Source organism: Ctenopharyngodon idella, chromosome 14 (genome assembly GCF_019924925.1).
Source record: "Ctenopharyngodon idella isolate HZGC_01 chromosome 14, HZGC01, whole genome shotgun sequence".
Taxonomy (NCBI): domain Eukaryota; kingdom Metazoa; phylum Chordata; class Actinopteri; order Cypriniformes; family Xenocyprididae; genus Ctenopharyngodon; species Ctenopharyngodon idella.
The window spans coordinates 5,689,335-5,706,804 of record NC_067233.1 but is presented as its reverse complement, the minus strand read 5'-3'; the positions used below and the strand labels follow the sequence as shown (position 1 = coordinate 5,706,804).

The 17,470-nt window shown below is 37.7% G+C and overlaps 1 protein-coding gene across 9 annotated transcripts in view; it reads right to left on the bottom strand.

Annotated features, from left to right (window-relative positions):
* mid2 (midline 2) overlaps positions 1-17,470 on the bottom strand; it is a 148,262-nt gene that overhangs the window by 83,981 nt on the left and 46,811 nt on the right. For 2 of the 9 annotated variants that reach the window (XM_051918469.1, XM_051918471.1), the window contains exon 1: positions 10,217-10,435. The exons of 5 other annotated variants lie outside the window; for them this stretch is intronic. The gene's annotated coding sequence lies outside the window, so the exon portion shown is untranslated. Of the gene's footprint in view, positions 1-10,216; positions 10,436-17,470 lie in introns of those variants that run through there. 2 more of the 9 variants (XM_051918463.1, XM_051918464.1) reach the window with 2 other exon arrangements.

Here is a 17,470-nt window from a genome sequence, read left to right as displayed (position 1 = left end):
GCAGCTCCTTATTAATAAATAAACGGCTGTTTGTGAGGTGTTACAAGGTTGTTAACCCATGCAGAAAGAGGGCAGATAGCGAGGAAATAAAGAGTGCAAGGGAAGTGCAAGACAGACGTGCTGGAGATGTTGGCGTGTTTCCAAAGCCCCCCAGAGATGCAGTACCCCTCCTGTACTCGGCTGTAGGAGATGCTATTTATAAGCTGCTGTAATGTTTGGTATTTCCTCTGGGGATGGGGTAGGGAGAAGGCATTGTTTTCCTTGGCTGACTTTGATTGTTTTGCTGATTTTTTTTGTTGAAATGTCAAAGTCTTGCTGTTCCGTTTATGCATTTCCATTTGTGTTGAGTTGAGAAGGCCATTCCCCCCACCCACCGCCCTCACAGTCATGCTGTTTATGTTTTCTCCCCTAGACTCAGGCTTTGCTGCGTACAGTAGCACAACGGTCTAAACCATTACATTTTATGTTCATTCAACACCCTGTAGGCCTCAAATTTAACACTGTGGATTCACCATGGACTAAACACTGGCGATCAAATTGAGATCAAATGCCAGATCCTGTAAAGTTCTTCGCAAGGATACTGGCTTCATGAAGCAACTTAATTAATGCATAACTAAAAATATTATGGAAAACATGATTTTCTTTGCTATTTTGAGTTTAAAGTGCACTACTGTTCAAAAGTTTGGGGTCACTAAGATTTTTAATGTTTTTGAAAAAAGTCTCTTCAGCTCACCAAGGCATTTATTTGACCAAAAATACAGTAATATTGTGGAATATTACAATTTTAAGTAAAATGTTCTATTTTAATATGTTTTTCAAATGTAATTTATTACATTGAATTTGAAAGTTGAATTTTCAGCATCATTACTCCTGTCTTCAGTGTCACATGATCCTTCAGAAATCATTCTAATATGCTGATTTGCTGTTCGAGAAACATTTCTTATTATTACTAATGTTGAAAGCAGTTGTGCTGCTTAATATTTTTCTGGAAACCATGTTTTCTTGAAACATTTTTCCAGGATTCTTTGATAACTGTCACTTTTGTTTGTAATTTGACAAATTAAATTTGTCCTTGCTGAATAAACTTATAATTTTCTTAAATTAAAAAAAAAAAAAAAAAAAAAAAAAAAAACTTTTGACTGGTAGTATACATATTTTCAAAACTGAAGGTTCCCCACCCAAAGCATGGAAACGAAGCTACAAAATGGGCCAATCAGAAACTGTCATGGTTATGATGTCATAAGCAAAAGTTTACATATCAACCCCTATTCAGTACAACTCTGAACTCCTAAAGAGCATCAGTATGAACTATGCCATAGTTAGCCAATCAAAATGTCATTTACATATGGAAATCTTAAAGGTATAGTAGCAAAAACACCATACTTTATTCTGCCAAATAATTATGCCATTTTTGATACAAGAAACCGTGACTAACAATAACAGCGGACTTTAGGGGCGAAAAATGTAATGCTATAAAAGTGTGAAAAATATGACTTATTTTACACAAATGTCCTGTATTAGTGATGCTTTTCCAACTGAAACACAGTTTCAGTTTTCAGGACAGTTCAATTTCTATGTTTATTCTATACTCAATGAGATAATCAACCATCAAACAGACAGCTTGGGAAAAAAAAATGCACAATGAGCTATAGATAGCATTCCTCAGCTAGAAACACAAACATATGGCTCGTTTGTATTCATAATACATGGATTATGCGTCGCATAAATTGCAGGGAGCTTTTCAGTCATGCACTGTAATCCTGCTCTGCCTTAAGTTGGGCTGTTACTGAGCTGACGGAGAGCGTAGGAGTCCCCGTTCTCTCCACTCACACGATGGCAAAGTGAGTAAGTGCGAGTGAGCCAGCCCTTCATCCCTTCTCTTCCTCCTACCTGCTCTCCGAGCCTCTGCCTGTATTCCTAACAAAGGGCCATAAATCCATGGAGCTCAGCTTAAATGTGCAGAGCTCCTTCTGCTGAGAGTCCTAAAGTAAACACGCAAAAGGTGAGAAGGAGTTATGCACGTGACTTTATTTTGTGGTTTTATATGGTCATAAATGAGTCAAGAACAGATGATGTGTATGCTGAAACAAGGATTGCTGACGCTACTAAGGTCACTGGCAGTGCATGTCGCAGCCTGTACAGCATTTGGGTGTAATTAATAATTCAAAGTCAATATGAAATCAAAATGAAACATTATTTTTATAAATATTTTTAACCTCATGTTGTCATATAAACATGCAGTCAGATGTTAATTCTGACAGATTCAACGAATACTTGCAAGCAATTACTTGAGTTTGTGAATATTTTGACTGATTCATTTAATGAACCAGCTCGAAAAAGTCAATAGTTTGTGAACCAGACTATGCAGTGTTTGATTTTGCATGCAGCCAACGAAAACAACTCTACAAAAGATGTGATGTCTATTTATTTTCTTTGTACTGTTTCACGGTAGAACCTTTTTATCACATCAGTTCAGACTACAAAATCGCAGCCTGCAAAAATATGTCTTTGTTGTGCTGTAGATTCAGGAAACACTGCATATATTCTTACAGGATCAAGGTAATACTGTAAGTGTCTGTGACAACGCTCATATTTATACAGTGTAAAAGGTGCACTTGTGTGTCTTCTAGAGTTGAAATGCACACTGTGTGTGTCTATAATCATAACGTTAAGCCACACTCCACCCTGTCTGTGCTTTACCAGCCCTGGAGGACAAGGTTCTGGGGTGAGGGTGGATGACGCCACTGCCTGACCACCGTGCCAGGTGAGATCACGGATTGCACGCAGACACACGCAGACATGCAGCTGGCTCATAACAGCCACAGCGAGAGCCTTCCTTAGCTGCCGCAGGAAACTCCTGACCTCTCGCCTGCCTCCACCTCCACAGCAGCACAGCCAATTAGTCCCATATGCTCACCTCTGCCTCCTCCAGCCCAGAGATGAAGCAGCTGCGGGCCTTGACGTGCTATAGGGCTGGGTGGTATGATCACATTGTGTCGACAATGTTCTAGATTTCTCTATATTATTTATATCGTATTATGTAAATATGCCCGTGTAGCACAGTACTACTTAAAGGGGACCTATTATGCCCCTTATCACAAGATGTAATGTAAGTCTCTGGTGTCCCCAGAATGTGTCTGTGAAGTTTCAGCTCAAAATACCCCACAGATCATTTATTATAGCTTGTCAAATTTGCCCCTATTTGGGTGTGAGGAAAAACACACCAATTTTGTGTGTGTCACTTTAAATACAAATGAGCTGCTGCTCCCAGCCTGCATTCCAAAACAGGGTGGAGCTTTATCAGCTCATGTTTTGGTTGCTCAACAACAACAAAGCTGGAGAATCTCACGCAGCCAAAATGAGGATTGTCAGTAACGGTGTTCAGCCTTGCATTGTTCAAACCGGAGTCAGACATTGATGGAGAGACTCAGGAAGAAGTTACAACTTTTAAAATGCAACAGGGCGTTAATCTTTTGTGCAAATCCAGCGTCGAATTGACCCTTGTTTGTGACGCAGTCCGGCGTAAAATGACGGCATGGTAACAACACTCTCTTACAACAACTCTTCCTCTTCTCTAAAGCAGCCCAACATGGCCTCACCCCCTTTGTTGTGTGTTCTCCGGGGCAGGGTTTATGTAAATTTTGGGGTTTGTGATGTCACTAACCCAGCAAGAAGCTTGTTGTAGTCCCTACCAGCCGTTTGTTGTAGACCTTAAAAAGCAATTTCTGTAAAAGAAAATATCTCCCTTTGCATTGAACTTCGAGCGTCGTAACTTTGCAGATGTTGTTTATGCTCAAACAGCAACATTACATACTAACTAAAGTTAAAAAAAGTGAAATCATAATCAACCACCCCTTTAAAGTTATTGACACATTAGAGTGATAAAGAAACATGTATGAATGATAAAATGGCTTAGATGTGTAAATTGGCCAGACAAAACGTGGTAAACTTTCACTATTAGTTATATGATGGCTGGCTATGATGGTTACATTTTGCAATTATTCTGCGAATCACATGGGTGCCAAACTGCATGGCCTGGTCTGTACACATCACGGATCCACTATGATCCGTTACACCCCTATATACACAATTGTCAAAATGCTTATTGTGTGGAATATTCACATAAACAGTCGGTTATGTAAGTGAACGTAAACAGTTGGGAGAAAATCAGATGTGTATATTAGATCCGTGCGTTTGCTCTTAAAGTGACAGCAGCCTAATAAACCTGCTGCTGATTGTGTCATTAATGTTAATCAAACTACAAAAGACAAAGAGAAAATCACCCACTGCTCTTGACAGGATAACTTTTGTAGCTTGCACTTTTGTAACTTTTTGTACTGATAAGAATCAGTGTGTATTTAACACATACATTGAAGTCTATGTAGTGTTTGATTATTCAATTTCTGTATAATATCTGGGTATCAAACAACTGAAAATTTAATCGTTTATGCATCAAAGCATCAAATTCGTAATCTGACAATATAAATGATGACTAGCCTCAAAGGGCCAAGATTAAAAGCATTTCAGATGTTTCCCTCAAAATCTTCACTGAAAATGTAAAAAAGTCCACAGATTCTTCTTGTCACTACTAATTATAACAGCTTTTCAAATGGTCTAAACTTCCCAGAGCACTTACAATCCCATAATTTGAAATGGATGTGCTAGTGGTTTGGGTCTCTGTGGAGGCTTCTCTGGCACCGAACACACCAGAGCCCATTTCCTGCTGAGCTGCTGTTTGCTGGAGGAAGTGGCAAAGCTGCAGTGGAACAGCCTGTACATGAGCACCCACCCTCAGGGTCAGCGGTCCTGTGAGAGTCAACTGTCGATCTCACTTCCTGCATCTCACAGCTCAGCACTCTCTTTGGGAACAGCAGGATGGAGATTAACATAGGCAGAAAATCCAATTAAGCCTCATTATTTTTTTTTCAGAAATGTGACATACACAATCTGTAAGTTAGAAGCGGTACATGAGCAGCCCCAGGATTGGAAGAAGAGTGAAGCAGACTCAAGCATCCGATGTGGTTCAGAGGTGCAAGCACCGCATCTAATGTTTTTTTACGGGAAGATTCGATCTAAGGCTTGGTTCAGTTTATCATGTCTCCAATTGGAACTAATGGAAGTAGTTTAGTTATGCTAGAAGATGAATATTAAATATCCTAAAAATGCAAAAATATGGTCCAGTAACTAATAGAATATTTGCTCTTGTCATGACAATCAGCATGCATTTTTTTTTTCTGTTTGCTGTGCATGAGAATCAACAATCAACTTTCAAGCGTGTGATGCAATGTTTCTCTTGATTACGATTACTGTGTATAATATGCCCCTCTGTGCATTAGAAGCAAAAAAACAAAACAAACAAACACACACACACACACACACACACACACACTAGAATATACATTACTGTTCAAAATTTGGGGTTGGTAAGATTTTTTAAATGTTTTTAAACAGTCTCTTATGCTCACCAAGGCTGCATTTCTTATATTTAAAACAATAATATTGTGAAATATTATTACAATTTAAAATTACTCACAAATATATAAATATAGTTCTAAATATGTCCATTTAGAGCAAAACAATGTGGGAAACATTCCTTGATTATTTTAACTGGATTTTTACTTCTTGCATAAAACATTTTGAAGCTACTAATTTACAACCAAATTTTCAAGCCATTTTAGAACAAATGCATGAACATAATATATATCATCAGAAGGCACTTATATTGCCCACTCCTATTTGTGAAATATCTGAGACTATTTATAAAAGAACAAGATCTAGACTGTCCAACCAACAAATTTTGCTCAAATTAATCAGCAGATTATTGTGTTGATCCTTGTTCATAATATATGACATTGTCTTAATGCTGGGTGTGCTTGAGTTGACTATGAATTACAAACAAACCACGGGTCATGACCAGAACCGCCTTGATACCTGTGTGTCTCATGAATACACACACAGTATGGAACTGAGGAATAAGCAAGGAGTTGAACAGGATCATCACGCCCTGAATAAAACATGTGAATGGGAGCATGTGATCAATATGCAACACCTTCATTAGATACACAACGACCTTAAACCACAAAGCTCTAAGATTTACACCTCCCCTGCGTGAGCAGCAAGAGCGACCCGATCAGCGCACCGTCTGCTAGGGACTGTGCAAAATGTACCCTTCACGCTTCTCTCAGAGCCAGTCCAATCCAGACGCAGTCCCCAGCCGGCCCCTCTAGAGGCTCTCAACAGAGCACTATGTGAGCTGAATTTGAGGCCATATGATGTAGCTTCAGTGTTTCTTACTACTGCTGCTGATGAATCCCCCTAATATTTCAATTCAATTTTTAATTTCTTTTATTTTGCTAATATTTCTTCCAAAAATTGTCTTGCATCCCACAGCGTTCACTGGCTCACATCAATACACTTCAGTACCACATCAATACAATACATTACAATACAATAAACTCACACACGATCTTATTCCTAAATGACAGTGATTCAGCTATGTCTATTAAACCCTTGACAAGTACGATCACAGCAAGATTTGCATTGGTGCTGCTGCTGAGCCAGAGAGAGCAGTTATGTGTAGGTATGAAACAGCTTCACAAACAGTCTTTTCCACCACACAGTATCATTATTTCTGTGTTACAAATATTCAAATTACCACAGAAGTACTGGGATAAAAGTTTATAATTCGGATATAAACACTGATGTCTATGGTAGTGCTCAAAATAGAGTAAATCACCTTTTGAAAGTAACTTGATGCTTCAAATAACGATTGTATCGATTACATCGATTACATATGCCAGTAGGTGGCAACAAGTGACTGTCAAAAAATGTATTCGTCATTGAATCATTCATTTAAAAGATTCATTCAAATAATGCTGATTCATCCAGTAATGAAACAAGAAGTCTTTATGAGTCACTGAATCATTCATTCAAAACAATTTTAATAATTGAAAATAATTCAAATGAAACATTTTTAAATAGACTGCAGCAATTAACATTTTGTCAGGACCTCTAGTAAATTACATGCTATTTTGTTTAATTGTCTATTCAGAATCGTAGGAGAATCACAATCTCTATTTGAAACAAAAAAAAACAGTGATTCTCAATTCATCCTGAATCGTAAAGCTCTAGAATACAAAAATACTAGGGCTATTGATTTAACACGTTAGTTATGGAAAAAATGACAAGCTGAAAAATGACAAGCTGCAATAAACAATCTGTAAATATACCTAAATACCAATTGAAATGCAGCTTCTATAAAAAAGAAAAAAGAAAATGGCCGTATAGCCTAAACGTTTATGCGTAAAAAATTCTATGTTAAATCAAATCAAATATTTTTCAAAAGCTATTTTTTTATGTATATATATATATATATATCTTATATATATACACACACACACACACACACACACACCTTTAAAGACTGTATTCAGTGAAAACAATAAAAAAAAAAAAAAAAAAGACATGTTGTCCAGGCAATTTTTGTGCAACACATTTTTATCTACTCACAATTTAATTCAGCCTGCAAGCAAAGCAGGTGAAATATAATTTCTTTGGCCATGTAGAATCAGCAGAAGCTGAATAGCGGCAGAGGAAACTCTGTGGCCACAATGCAACAGATATTTTCACCATCAGTGACAAATAATGGGATGAAAGATGAGGAAGCATATCTATAGTATTGGACAGAAAGGTTGCATGTACAGTAGACTATAAATATCCCTCTAAATGTTACCGACAGGAAGGGTGCAAGCTCTGAACGTTGTGAAAAAGTTATTGTTTCTATTTAGTGTGGTTATAACAGAGTTCCTCAAGAAATGCTGACAACAATGTAAACTCGTAAAACATAGCCACACCTTCCTGCTGCCAACGAAGGGAGGTTAAACTGCCTAAACATTCCTGATATTGGAATTGCAAGGCATCTTAAGCATAGTAATGAACAATGTATCATTTACTCAGACTATGATTATGAGTAGGGCTGGGTGATATATGTCTATATAAAAACTAATTGTATTCAGCAAGGAGGCATTAAATTGAAGGTAACAGTAATTACATTTATAATGTTACAGAAAATTTCTATTTCAAATATATGCTATTCTTTTGAACTTTCTATTCATCAAAGGATAATGAAAAAACTTTAATTTACTTTTAGGGTTTACAGTGAAGAATTTTTTTTTCCCAGCAGGCATAATTATAATTACAATTATAGAATTAAATAACAAAATGGCAATTTGTGGTTGCCCTTTGAGCACACAATAGTCTATCAAACCTCTGTTCACGACACAAAAACAATGGCGGGGCACAAAAGAAGCACAGTTTAACCCATTTAGCCTTCTGTTACCCAGAACCTCATATCATCTCATTACGCTCTTATTCATGTGTAATTCAGCTGAGAGAATGTGTCATGTCATGAGTCATAGGAGCGTAAAAATGAGGTGCTTTCAAAACAAGTGTATGCTCACACTTTGAGTTTGATTTGCTCAGAGAGTCACAGTGGAATAAAAGTCATGTTTTTTTTTAAGGGCTAACCGTCCATATTTTAGCTGGCAGTAATCTAAGTCTGTACTAAAGAACATGAAGGGACTGACAGCCATGGTGTACATGCCACTAAAGATCACTTTTATGTATTCCGGTCATAAATGCTAAATGGTTTAGCAAAGTAAGCTATGTAAGCCAAACAGTGGTGCTCTTTCATCAAAGACGCAAATCAGATCAATCTGCCACATAATCTTTTAAAACTGACAGCTGCTAAATGACATTTTAATGACCTTCAACACGGGGTCTGCCTACAGGGTGTTCTGCGTGCCAGAGGAACAAACAAACCCCAGTATACCTGCTTTCTGTTAAAGGACTTTGACAGCCTCTGATGAAAGCTCGACAAAAGAATCAAACGTATTATATTGTAAAAAGAAGTGTAAACAATCACTTACAAATCAAAAACAGCTGAAGTATGAAAACAATTGACCTGGGGTCCTGTGATCAAAACTGATCCAAACTGCTGTTGATGGATTTATGCTCTGATTTGAAAAAGAAGTAACATGAGTTTTCAACAATCAAAAACCTAGTGAGTAATGCTAATATCTATGTATGTATGTATGTATGTATGTGTGTGTGTGTGTATATATATATATATATATATATATATATATATGTGGAAATGCTAATATATGTCTGCATGTATATATGTATGTGTACATGTATGTGTGTGTATATATATAAAAACACCAACATTTTTATAATGATCAACATGTTCTCAAGCTTGTCAAATGTAGTTCAATTTCATATAAATTATGTTTATAAATGCACTATGTATGGATAAACAGGTACAGACAAAATATGTAACAGTGTACTGTACACAAAACAGCTTATCACAAGCAGCATATATATATATATATATATACACACACACACACGTTTTACAGAGTAAGAAATGGGATGCACATTACATGTGCCACTTGTTTATAAAAGTGTATTTTTTTTTTTTAATTATTTTTATTATAAATGTCATTTACTTTTTAGTGAGCCCCTGACCCCAGGTTAAAAATACAAGTAAATAAATAAAAAGTTTCCAAATGAGTAAAAAAATAATAGTAATAAAAATTAAAAATATAAAAATAAATAAAATATATCTCTATACGTGAAAGACACTTGCTTAAAAGCCATTGTATTATTGCCATTTCTCTTAATATGATGTCTATAGCCTACTAAACGAAACGCTCAATTTCTTAGAGATATTTTTATGTTTTGACGCAATGGTAGCTATATGCGCAAATCCTCCAAATGTTCACATAATGAGAGTAGGCTGTATAACATTAATCATCCCTTTATCTCTGTCTACAGGAGGACAACACTGCTGAACGCTACTAAAATGACAATACAATGTTAGTCAGCATCACCAAACAGACGTTAATCCAGACAACGTCGAAATAGAGCGCAGTAAGTAAAACACGCCGACTCTAGTGCGCTGTTTCTCACTATCTAGCGAGCCCACTACCTAGACAGCATTTTGAAGCGCATGCGATGCCTAATAACACTGTCTAGGGTAAGCAGCTCAGTAGGTTTTGCAACACAGCCCTGGTTCACAGAATTATTAAAACTTCTCCGCTATTGGTTTACTTCAGGATGCATTAAACTATCTTCAATCTGACAAAGACTGAGTTTAAATCCTGTCCAAAGCGCAACTAACTACAGCACAGCGAGATAATGACCACATACTCACATACCAGCTTTAAATGTCGAACATTCTTTTCTTCTGTCATCTTGAAAGAAAGCAAAACGGGAAACAAAAGAAATCTTGATATCAGAAACAAGTGTTACTGTCTCGACGCGCAGTCCTCCGCGACGCAGTATGTCTCGAGAACGCAACTTTAGAGAAATGAGTGCAGCGCGAGCACAGACAGACAGACAATCGCAGGAAAACGGGCTCCTCCCACCGGCTACACACGCGCAAAGAGTCTGCCGAATGATGGCTGTGAGCGGCTGTGGTCTCCTTCCAGTCAGGTTCTCGTTATTGGCAGGGTTATTAATCACCAGACGCCACTCCTGCGTCTCTATAAGGTTAGCAATATCAACCGAATTATGGATGTTATGGTCGGCTGTGGACCAGCAAGGAGCAGCCGTGACCCATTTGTTACACCTCGCATATATAACTGTGCCTAAAACCGTTGAGAGATGATAGCATATTATTAACGAGACTCCCACGGAGATGTATGGTAAACAGAATTACGCATGGGCAGCTATATGAGAGCAAACACAATGATGATAAAGAAGGTCATTTGCGTGTCTCAGTTTGGGGTTCACAACAAACGGGGCTAGTTGGCATTTTTTTTTAACTCCAGTGAATATATATATATATATATATATATATATATATATATATAGTTAATCTTGGCTTCAAAAAAAAAAAGAGCTATCATACAGTGATATGGGGGAAAAAGATAATTGAACATAGGTTTTTCAGCTAAATTGCCTAAGTTTAAAGGGTTAGTTCCCCCAAAAATGTAAATTCTGTCATTAATTACTCGCCCTCATGTCGTTCCACACCTGTAAAACCTTTGTTCATCTTCAGAACACAAATTCAGATATTTTTCATAAAATCCAATGGATCAGTGAGGCCTGCATTGCCAGCAAGAAAATGAACACTTTCAATGCCCAGAAAGCTACTAAAACATATTTAAAACAGTTCATGTGACTACAGTGGTTCAACCGTAATGTTATTAAGCGACGAGAAAAAATTTTTTTGCACCAAAAAACAAAATAACGACTTCAACAATATCTAGTGATGGGCGATTTCAAAACACTGATTCATTAAGCTTCAAAGCTTTACGAATCTTTTGTTTTGAATCAGTGGTTCAGAGCATGTATCAAACTGCCAAAGTCACGCCCCCCAGTGGTGAACCATTGAAATTTTGAAACACTAACGAACGACGTAACGAAGCCTCATTTACTGAAATCATGTGACTTTGGCAGTTTGATACACGCTCCGAACCACTGATTCAAAACAAAAGATTTGTAAAGCTTTGAAGCTTCATGAAGCAGTGTTTTGAAGTCGCCCATCACTAGACATTGTTGAATAAAGTCGTTATTTTGTTTTTTTTTGGCGCACAAAAAGTATTCTCATCGCTTCATAACATTAAGGTTGAACCACTGTAGTCACATGAACTGTTTTAAATACGTCATTAGTAGCTTTCTGGGCATTGAAAGTGTTAATTGTCTTGCTATCAATGGAGGCCTCACTGAGCCATCGGATTTTATGAAAAATATCTTAATTTGTGTTCTGAAGATGAACAAAGGTCTTACAGGTGTGGAACGACATGAGGGTGAGTAATTAATGACAGAATTTTCATTTTTGGGTGAACTAACCCTTTAAATGAATAATATAACTATTATATTTAAAACATATGTGACAACTTGCTCCTGATTTGCCCCCCAACCTATTGCAAAAACATCATTATACTGTACAACAAGTTCTGGTTAGTTCTTGTTCTCAAATTTGATTGGCCGTGATCATCTGTATGACAAGACAAACTATCTGATTACACTTTAAAGACCTATAAAATCCCAAACAAATTACTTCAATGCATCACAAGAATGTATTAAATACACAACTAGCAGTTGGAGTTTATTAGCCAATATCCTGATAGCAATGTGAACCTAATTTCCCTTTTTTTTTCCTCGGAAAAACCTTGCAAATTGCAGTAGACACATGCTATTAGCTGTTAAAGTATGAGCATGCCCCCCGTCGAGGGCATCCCACTGAGATAAGGCCATGCTGTCCTACCACTTGGCTCTCAACTCATGTCTGGAGTTTTATGTGCGACCACTCAAAACAACAAAAAATTCAAAACAAACAATTGCTAATTGCTTCCTGGGTTGTTAAGTCCAGAAATATAGTGCAGATACAGTCTCACGGCACTGCTGACAAAACAATTTACACTTGCACTTACAACAGAGTTCAGCAATCAAGGGCACTTGCTTCTAACTGCCAAATATGATTGACCCTGCAGTGGAAGTTCACTGAGAGCCATAGGTGCAGTGCAAACACGGTCAACTAAGCAAACAAGACTTCTGAATACTGTATATCGTGATTTCATTTAATGATATTATTTGAAGAAAAAAAGCTGTAGCTTAATAAATAAGGGTACGTTTACACGACAATGATATGCTTAAAACGGAGAAGTATTTCTTTAAGTTTTCTGCAAACAGACGACACCATTGTCAAAACGATCACCATTCATACGAATAAGTGAAAATGACTAAAAACGCTGTATTCTGCTGGCAGGCCATTAGATGGCGATGAAACACTATAGACTGAACGTGTAACGCACATGGCACCATCATTTTCACAGATTCACGTTTTTGTTGTTTAAACGGAGACCGTTTCCAAAAACTTGCACTTTTGTTTGCGAGTTTGCGTTTTTTTAGACCACCAAAACGCCATTGTCATGTAAATGAATGACCAAAACGGCCAAGTTTTCAATTTTTAGTTGAAAACGGTGTTGTGTAAATGGCCCCTAAATGTGCCATGAACCATACTGAGCCATTTCCCATTGATTTCCTCTTTGCAGCTGCTGAAAAAGGCTTTATGCCAGGGGTGCCCAATCCTGTTCCTGGAGATCTACCTTCCTACAAAGTTCAGTTTCAACTCTAATCAAATACACCTGAACCAGCTAATTAAGATCTTCAGGAGCACTTGATAATTACAGGCAGGTGTGTTGGAGCAGGATTGGAACTGAACTTTGTAGGAAGCCGGCTCTTTATAAATAGGATTTGGCATCCTTGTTTAAGGCTTTAACTAATTTTTCTGAAACTGGCAGGTGATGGCAGACGGTCTGGACTCCACAACAGCTTTCATTGGCCAAGGACCGCCCAAAAGGACGTCTGACGGACATGTAAAGCAGCCAGTAACAGTTTTAGTTCAGCATTAGGGGCATGAAAATGTAAAGTAGATGTCCTCACAATAACAGAACAGCATGCAATTCATTAAAGAATGTTGTGCAAGTTTACTGCAACAATGGTGGAACAATGGTGCTGTGAACTGGAAAATCCAGCATTTAGTTGATCCTGATAAGCGCTCATTGTCACAGTTGTAAACACAACGGCTTCTTCCATAAGGAGGTTCGGCGTCACCATGCCTTTGTTTCTAGGTGGACCGTTAAAGAACGCGACACACACATCTTTCGAAATTCAAGCAATCAGATGACGACTTTGAAACTCCTGAAGTGTTTTCCATTTTGTGTGCCATATGTATCAGACGTTTTATCCAACTTGTCTGGGCTTGACGTCTGAGGCTGAAAATAATTCATTCAAAATTGAAATTTCTGTCATTAATTACTCACCCTCAGGTCGTTCCAAACCCGTAAGACCTTCGTTCATCTTCAGAACACAAATTAAGATATTTTTTGATGAAATCCAAGAGGTTTTTTTTGATACCCCCCATAGAAAGCAATGTAATTACTGTCATTCAAGGTCCAAAAAAGTAGTAAAGACACTGTTAAAATAGTCGACGTGACTACAGTGGTTCAACCTTAATGTTATGAAGCGACAAGAATACCTTTTGTGCAAAAAAAAACAAAACAAAAATAACTTTATTCAACAATTTCTTCTTTTCAGTGTCATTCTCTTACGCTGTATACTGAGCCGGCGTTCTGACGTAGAACCTGGAAACACTGAACGTAAACAGCGTAGGAGAATGACACAGAAGAGAAGATATTGTTGAATAAAGTCATTATTTTTGTTTTGTTTTTGCGCACAGAAAGTATTCTCGTCGCTTAATAACATTAAGGTTGAACCACTGTAGTCAAGTGGACTATTTTAATGACGTCTTTACTACTTTTCTAGACATTGAATGGCGGTAATTACGTTGCTTTCTATGGGAGATAAAAAAACTCTTGGATTTCATCAAACATATCTTAATTTGTCTTCTGAAGATGAGCGAAGGTCTTGCGGCTTTAAAACAACATGAGGGGGAGTATAATTAATGACAGAAATTTCATTTTTGGGTGAACTAACCAATTAAAGTTTGGCTGACTAGCATGCAGTCGGCACACAGATATCCTCTGCTGGTAAATGCTGCAAATAAAGTTTTTTTTTTATTTCTAAAAAAGCAGTAACAGTAGGGTTATATTATAACTAGCTGTATATAAAAACAATAGAAGTATATGCAATGTACTTATTTAGAGTGTGTATGTGTGCGAAATTAAAAAAAACAAAAACAAAAAACTTTATTTTTATACCATTATATCAATGGCAATTTTTGGACTTAATGAACTTAAAATTTCTCTTTTAGCTGCTGCATGTATACGGCATACTCCATGAAAACATAAACAAGTGATATAGCATCACAAAATGAGGTAGTACAGTTTGTTCTTGCCACCTAAAATGAGTGTTTTCCTAAAGCAGACCCAGCCAATATGCAAACTGACTGTGGTTTAGTCAACAGAGAGGCCCAGTGAGGTCTGATACAAAATGCTTGTGGTCATGTAGATGAAGAAAGACAACACTGTGTTTCCCGAACGCCTGCTGCCACATGACACACCGATCACAAGAGGAAAACCTGTCAGACTTGTAAAGCTTATTCCACTCTAAGGGGAGATGATATGTCCGAAGACATTACAGCAACATAAAAAGCAGTGTCTGTGGTCATCTGACGAAACACAAAGACACTTTCCGCAAGAGCTTCCTCGAGAGGCTTTCAAGTCCAAACCCTCAGTGGTCTGGATGGGGGAAAAATTATTATAATGTGGAGAATAAATCAATTTGTATTTTGCTGGAGTGTGGTAATTTTAGAGAGGATGCGGTCTCAAAGACTGGCTTTTTCATTTCATGATGAATTCATTCATTCTACTTAAAGAGTCTAGTGCTGCCCGCATACCGTGAATGCTTCTGAGATATTCCTGCTGTTCGTTTCTTTGAATTTTATTTCAGAGGGTGAAATATTACAAGCCGCTGATCAACGGTTTGAGAAGCCTGGGTGAAAGAATGAGGGTAAAACTCTAGCTGACAGGAAGCACAATGACATGAAGGCAGCTTACATAACAGATCATCATCAACACATCATCGTGAAGATCCAGGGGAAATGCACCACCGCCCCTTTTTTACTCAGTCTGTTGACTATCTGAGGTGGGCGACACGCTGCGTGACAAGCTGCCTCCACACGCCCTCGTGCGTCGGAAACACAGGAGATGGATCAGATCGCCTTTCAAGTTAGATATGTTAATGAACCTTTCAAACACGGATGGATGCTCCAAAATATTTAAATTGGAGGCAGGGTTAGGTGACAATGAGCCAGTCAAAAGAAAGAAACAACCACAAAAGAAACAATAAGTAAAAAACGTTTGATTGCAGCAAAAATAGCAAGTGGTTGAAGTTCACAGGAAGCTGTGGAGCTAAAGACAGATGGGCTGCACAGTTCTGGTTGGTTTATAAACCTCCACTGACTTTCATCTGAGTTTGGGCTGAACCACAACATGTGCACAAAACCACTAACAGAACTTTCCCACTGTTCTCAAAGCGCGTCTGTTCCTGTTTGGAATAGTTTGACCATGTCTCTGATTAGCACTGTGTAGCTATACACAAGTTGGTTTCTTGAACAACTGATGGGTGCTGCCATGATCACCCCCTATTTCCGTTTGCCAGTTCTCCGTTTCTGTTCATTGTACAAGCTACACACCACTGGAGCCATTTGAAAGCTCACACAGGTTTAGTGTGCAAAATTAAAATGCAATGTAGAAGTTAAACTTTACTAATCATTATTGGAAAGAGTCTAAACAATGTTATTAAAGCTTATTCAATGAACCATAAACAATTACTGTCCTTAGTGGTTTAGTTCACCCAAAAATTAAATTTCTAACATTAAAGATTTTTTTGGTTAAAAATGATCCAAAATCAATTTTTGAGCAAGTACATAACCAGCCAGTGTTTAAAACTATCTCTTTTCCTTAGCCCAATTCACAATGGTAAGCTTGTAATAATGTTTTATAATAAAATTGGTACTGGTAGGTTTCCGCGGGAAATTCGAGCATGCAGCGGTTCGTCTTTCTGTAAACAGAAAGAACGAGTCCCAGCCAGTAGACTATAGGTGAGGATGCTACTGGTAGTGGATCATTTATAGCATTTTCTCACAGCAGCAGGAATAATAAACTTATCATTTTGATGGTGGATTGTAATCCAGAAAGGTCCAAATGACAATCATCAGTGACAACTGGAGATTCACCTGTAGTCAAAAGCAAAAGACGTTGGACTGCGGAGTGGCTACAGAAATCTACAGGTAACGCTAATACACACTAAATACACATAGTCACGCAATGCTGATGTTGTTAACATTAACAATTTGAGAACAAAGTATAACAATAATAATCATTTGCACGGTTTGACGTGATCCGAGCTAAGCGATAGTTAGATTTAATCACAATCGGTAGCGTGATTTATGCTTTTTTCTAAGTTGGTCAGAACAAAAGTGGCAGATTTGTTACTTACTCCTTCAGATGACATTTTCCGGTGAAAATTCTTAATTTGGTCATACTTCCAAGACCACAATCTGTGATTCTGAAGTACAGTATCCACACCAATGTGGTGACTGACAGCAAACATTAGATTCATCCGCGCCGTGCCGATCCACAACCCATGTAAAGATGATAATTCTGCAAATAACTGCAATTGCAGGTTTCAAACAGAGATGGCGACAAAGAGGCAAAACTTACGGACTGCAGTTTTAAGTACTCACCCTCATGTCGTCCCAAACCCGTAAGACCTTCGTTCATCTTTGGAACACAAATTAAGATATTTTTGATGAAATCCGAGGGTTTCTGAACCACACATTGGCAGCAACATCATTGCACCTTTTGAGGTCCAGAAAGGTATTAAAGACATTGTTAAAATAGGCCATGTGACTGCAGTGGTTCAATCTTAATGTTATAAGGTGATAAGAGTACATTTTGTGTACAAAAACAAAACAAAATAACGACTTTATTTA